The following is a 6343-nucleotide window of genomic DNA, read 5'->3' on the forward strand; positions in this document are numbered from 1 at the left end:
ACAATGCTGATGAACCCCTGAAATTCCAGCTACTCAGAAAGTAGCAAGTTTGAAAAGACTGAGACTGGGTGCTGATAGCTCACAAGTATAATCGTGGCTAATTCAAGAGGATCTAAGGATCATGGTTCAAGACCAGCCCAGGCAGGAAAGTCCATGAGACTCCTATCTCCAATTAACTACCAAAACGCTGGAAACAGAGCTGTGGCTCAAGTAGTAGAGCACTAACCTCAAGCAAAAAAAGAAGCTAAGGAACAGGGATCAGGCCCTGAGTTCAAGCCCCGGTACCAGCACCAGGTATTGGGGGTGGGGGACGCGCAGGGAGAGATATGGAACTGGAGGTATAGCTCAAGTGGTAGAGGGCTTGCTTAGTAAGTGTGAAGCCCTGAGTTCAATCCTTAATGTTAATAGACAGGCAAAGGCACATGGAAAATAGCAACGAAAGACCCTACTTTGGAAAACTGGGAGATGCAAGACTCAAGAAATCCCAGACCAGAAGTTTTTGTAGTTTTCATGGGTATTTTCTGAAGAACTATTTTTTCAAAAAGAATCTTTTCAAGAATTCTATACAAGAATAGAGTTCCACGTTTCGTACTTATCTATGTATATTTTTCCAAGTTCAAATGACTTTGTTCCAATTTTTACTGTAATCAATATGCAACTAAGTTAGGAGCTGATGGTCTCCACTGTATTAAGATCTAAGGTATCAGGAAATGTGTGGCTCAAGTTGTAGCTTTGAGCCAGCTTTGAGCAAAAAAGACAAGCAAGAGTGAGAGGCCCTGGGTTCAAGTCCCAGTAATGGCACACATTTAAAACAACAACAACAATCTGAAGTATCAGCCTCTTGAAGGCTAAGGCACAAAGATCCCAAGTTCAAGGCCACCCTGGGCTACATGTAAGACCAGTTTCTAAAAAGATTTGACATTATAGTTATTTCAGTGTGTGATTTCATTATAATTCCAAATACACTAAAATGATGAAAATGGTTTCCTTTTTTTTAAGTGGAACTTGTCATTTATGGAATCCCTGATGGCCTTCAAAGAATATCAATTGAGGGCTGGGAAGGTGACTCAGTGGTAGAGCGCTTCCCTGCATGTCTGAGGCCCTGGGTTCGATTCCTCAGCACCACATAAGCAAAAAAAAAAAAAAAAAGCCGGAAGTGGCGCTGTGGCTCAAGTGGTAAAGGTAAAGAGCTAGCCTTGAGCTGAAGAGCTGAGGGACAGCGCCCAGGCCCAGAGTTCAGGCCCCATGACCAGACCCCCCCCCCAAAAAAAGAATATCAGTTGAGCCAGGCATTCACCTGTAACTCCAGCACTCAAGAAAGTTGAGGCCAGCCTGGGATGCATACTCAGTAACAGCCTGTCCAAAAAATAAAGGCACAAGTTGAAAAAGCATAATACACCTACTCTTTGAAAGGAAGGCAGAAAGTTCTATCGTAGCCAGGCACCAATGGCTAACATCTATAATCCTAGCTACTCAGAGGATTACCAGCAAAAAGCAAGGCTGGAGGTATGACTCAACTGGTACAGCACCAAGGAAGCCAAGCAAACAAAACCCTAAGTTCAAACCGAGGAGGAGGAGGAGGAGGAGGAAGAGGGAGAGGAGGAGGAGGAAGAGGAGGAGGAGGAGGAAGAGGGAGAGGAGGAAGAGGGGGAGGAGGGGGAGGAGGAGGAGGAGGAAGAAGAAGTCGTCCCCTAATAGACTAGACCATCCCACTGAAACTAAAGCACAGATATCCAGTCTGCTCAGGCAGGCTCATCTCCTACCTGCAGAGAGGGCTGAGGCTCCAAACCCTTTCTCCACATCAGACAACAACCTGGGCATGCAAAGCTGGGCTCCATTGTCTGAACTGATTCATAGTGGGCTCTTGCTTTGTTTTCTAAATCAGTGTCTTGCTCTATAGTCCAGGTTGGCCTAGAACTGTCAGTCTTGGGGCCTCAGCCTCTGAGTACTATGGATTTACTGGTGTGGACTAACACACCTTTTTTCCCCATGGTGTTTCTTTACATCTTAAATATGTAAAGAACTATGCTTTTTTTAATTTTTGGCTTCTCTAAACAACAAAAATACACACGCACACCATCTTCTCTCGCCACCATTATGCCATTCACAGGATCTGGGTGTCAGCCCCCCTTTACCATGGAGTAAGTGTTTGATGTTCACAGCCACTGGGGCACTGTCGCCCCAACAGTGAGGACAATAGCAGTTGCCAAGCAACCCAGCAGCCGCACTGGCTGCTTTCCTCCATCAACAGTGAGCATGCATGCAAGCCACTGAGAGGCAGCCGGACTCCTCATGATTCAACCCACACCACGCACGTTCCCACTGCCCCCCAAAGACATCTGAACGCGTGACTTTTGGTCAAAGCGTACCTTTTGCAACCGAAGCACACATGCTACCTTCATTCACGAGCTACTGACTTTCAAACATTCTCTCTTGGGAAGAGATTTCTAGCCGTCAGATGTGAATAAAGCACACAAGGTGAATATAAAATCTACCATGTGGCCGGCTTCTAAAGGCTCTCCTCAGCCCCTCACTCCCTCCTGCCACCAGCCCTACTGCCCAGCAAAGTAGAGAGCAGAGTTCCAATTCTTCCACTAAAGGCTTTCATTTCGTTGCCTTGAACCTGAACAATAGAAGCACTCTGCACGCCCTACCAGCTCCGCCTTGCACAGCCCATCCCCCTCCACACGTGGATCAACAGCCAATGGCTACCGTCCACCGAGGCCTGAGATGACCAGGTCCAACCAACTCCTGATGGAATCCCCCCCTCCCCACCATCCCTGCTGCCTGGTGGGGCGAGTCTACCACCTGTGCCTTCCTGCCTCCCCATCCTCCCCTTCCTCCCAAATGGAGACAAAACATCAGGCTCCCAAAGTCCATCTATTCGGCCTTCGACTGACTATAAAACAAGAAAGGGAGCTCACAAGGCTGTGCTCTGTTCAAAAACCCCAGGGAAGGTCACAGCAGGGGTCATCACAGGCATCAGCCACATCAACGGACTCTACCTTCACAGAACAACCCTGAAATCACTCTGTGTCCTCCCAAGAGTCACAGAGGTTTTGCACAGAGGGAGGACAGAGACAAGGTGGGACAGAAAATAAATAGGACTTGGAGTCAGGTCTGGATGTGAATCCTGGCATGGACTCTTTAATTAGCAGGGGCCACAGCCATTAGCCTAACTTCCTGAGTTCTGCTCTGCAGGCTATGGTTGGAGTATGGTATGTCCCCACGAAACTCCAGTACAGGCCTTGGAAGGAAAAGCCTAGTGAGAGGAGTTTGAGGCAGGGGCAGAGCCTCACAAATGAACTGGCATCTTTCTCTGGCTAGTGAGTTGTCCATCTCTGAGTAAGAAAGAACCAAAAGCCAAAATAAACCTCTTTCCTTTAGAAATTACCCAGACTCTGGTATTCTGTTAAAAGCAACAAAAAACACACTAAACAGCTAAGCATAGATTTAGTTATCTGCTCTGCAGCTGTAGTTCCAGACATGGTATGGCATGTCTGTAATTCCAGCACTCAGGAGTCCTCACAAATTCAAGGCAATCCTGGGCTACATAGGAGATGCTATCTCAAAAGAGGAAGGAGAAATCAAGCAGGGAGAGAAGGAAGGAAGAGGGAGGGAGGGAGGGAAGACTTATTGCCATGCAGACTTTATGTATAGATTATGCGTCAGTAAATGATAGGGGCTTCATGAATGACAGCAAACACCGTGGAGTGAGCCTGGTGCTGTCATAATCTGGATTCTATTTAACCTTTTTTAGCAACGAACAACAATGGTATCTAGATAAAGCAAGAGCAAAGTGTAACAGTGGTAAATAAGTATTGAACCTGAGAGATGAGTATTTGGGAGTTGTTTTGCATTTGCTAATTTTCATAACCCTTAAGAAAATAGCAGGGCTGGGTACCAGTGGCTCATGCCTGAAATCTTAGCTGCTTAGGAGGCTGAGATCTGAAGATCTGCAGTTCAAAGCCAGCTCAGGCAGCCCAAGTCTGTGAGACTCTTATCTCCAATTAACCACTAGAAAACCAGAGGGGAGCTATGACCCAAAGTGGTAGAATACTAACCTTGAGCAGAAAAGCTCAGGGACAGTGTCCAGGCCCTGAGTTCAAGTCCCATGACTGCCCAGAAAAAGAAAAAGAAAAAGGCAGGGATATATAAACAGATACATCTGTTTAACTTCTCACTTTCACTGCAAGCCTAAAATGTTTTTAATTGTAAAGGTGATACATAGAGGGTTACAGTTACATAAGTAAGGTAATGCATACATTTCTTTCAAATAGTTACCCCCTCCCTCGTTTCCCCTGCTTTCCCTCCCTCCCCCCACTCCCCTTCCTCCTAAAACTTTTTTTTTAACTGCATTTTTTTGTCTTTTCTTTTTTGGGGATTGAACTGAGGACGTTGCTCTACCACTGAGCTACATCCCAGCCCCCCTGAAACTGTTCTAAAAGTTATTTTTAAATTATATTAAGTGAAGTAAGCCAGGCCCAAAGAAACATAGGTCCCATGGTTTCCCTTATTTGCAATATCTAGTATATCTATGAGTCAAGCGGAAAAGGTCAGATAATGTGATGTCAGGAAAATGAACCCTTAGATATGTATCTTAATGTTTTTTTCTTTCATGCATGTGTTTCTAATGCATTTATAAGATTATCTCTTTGTTGCTTTGTATGTCCCTCCCCCACAGTATAACCCCTGCTATATTTGATGTCAGTATAACTTGAGGAGGAGATGGGGAAAAACCAGTTGTTTAAAGATACAGGTGGACCTGTTGCAACAATGAGAAGTACAAGTTGTCATGTCCAAAACGAGCTTTACAGGTGGGGGGGGGGGGGGGGGGGGAGGAGAAAGATTGGGATTGGGGGGGAGGGGGGAGGCTGGGAAGGGATGTGAAGGGTAAACAAAAGGAGGAGGCTGCAATGCTTGGTAAGAAATGTACGCATTATCCTGCCCATGTAATTGTAACCCCTCTGTACAGTATCTTCACAAATAAAATAAAATAAAAATAAAAATAAAAGTTATTTTTAATAGTACAAGCAGTATTTACCTCATAGAATTGTTGTGACAAGTATTAAATATGATCCATGTGAAGCACTCAGTATACAGGGGATACACAGTCAGTATGAGCTATTATTATCATTATTACCACCAGAAGTTCTCCCAAGAAGGGCTAGAGTGAGAAAGCAAGGAGGAGTGTGGGCTATCTTTAAGAAAAAAAAAAGCTCAGTCAGACAAGATAGTTCATGGTTTGTAATACCAGCTCTCAGGAGATAGAAGCAGGAAGATCACAAGTTCAAGGCCAGTCTGGGAAAAAAGTAAAGGCAGGAACAGAAAGCTATTCTGCCAATGCACAAGACTGCCGAGCAGAGGAGGGCAAGCTGGCATCTTGGATTCTGTTGCATACACAGAAGAACTTGAGCTACAAACCTTAACCTGTCTAAATCTCTTCTCCCTCACGACCAGAGCTTCACTGCGTCCCCAGAAGGTCACCACCTTGCCCCGGTGCCAGGATCATCGGGCCTTTCTGTAAAGCCACCATCAGTCCCACTTCCCACACCTGCCAATGGGGTCCTCTGAGTTTGACTGAGAGCCTGGAACCTTTGACCCTGTTCCCCAGGTACCGTTTCAGCCTCAGAGTGACCTCAGAAATGTCAGGTGGTAGTGACCAGTCAGTACTTAGAGTTTTCTGCCAACATTTTTCCACTGCAAGGAAACCACTCATGACTGAGATATTCAAATAACCCAGGACACTACAGCTGGTATCCAGTCAGGACTGAATACTCACCTACACACAACCATCTCCCAAAACAAGATTTCAAAGAAAAGCCACACCGCCAGTCATCCTCTCTAAGAGACTGGCCTTTTTCCGTAAAGTCACCTAGGCAAATCACATCGGGCAGGCACTATCAAGGCATGAATGCCACAGAGTGTTAATTTTTATTTGACATCCAAACTTTCAAGAGAAAGGAACTCTGGTGAAAGAGCCAAATATTGGGAAGCTGGTGCGTCAGAGATGACCCACAGACAGGTTGAGATTAAGAGTTAACAGGTAATTCTCCAACATCTCATCCAGCCCAATGAACGCCCCAAAATCAGCGGGTTGGTCAACTTCTGTAAAACAGTTCACAGTCCAGGTTTTTCAGGCTGCCTGACTTGCCAGCTGTAGTTTATTGTGATGCCAGTCGCTCCCCCAATAACAATCGTAGATGTATTCCAAAAAGACATTATTACTAAGTGTTAAACTTACATTTCATATACTTTTCACATGTCATGAGATATTTCTTTGACTTGTTTTTCCACCTATGTAAAACCATTCTTAGCTCAGAGGCCATCCAAAAGCTAGCAA

The sequence above is a fragment of the Dipodomys ordii genome, unplaced genomic scaffold (genome assembly GCF_000151885.1).
Source record: "Dipodomys ordii isolate 6190 unplaced genomic scaffold, Dord_2.0 Scaffold125, whole genome shotgun sequence".
In the NCBI taxonomy this organism is placed as follows: Eukaryota; Metazoa; Chordata; class Mammalia; order Rodentia; family Heteromyidae; genus Dipodomys; species Dipodomys ordii.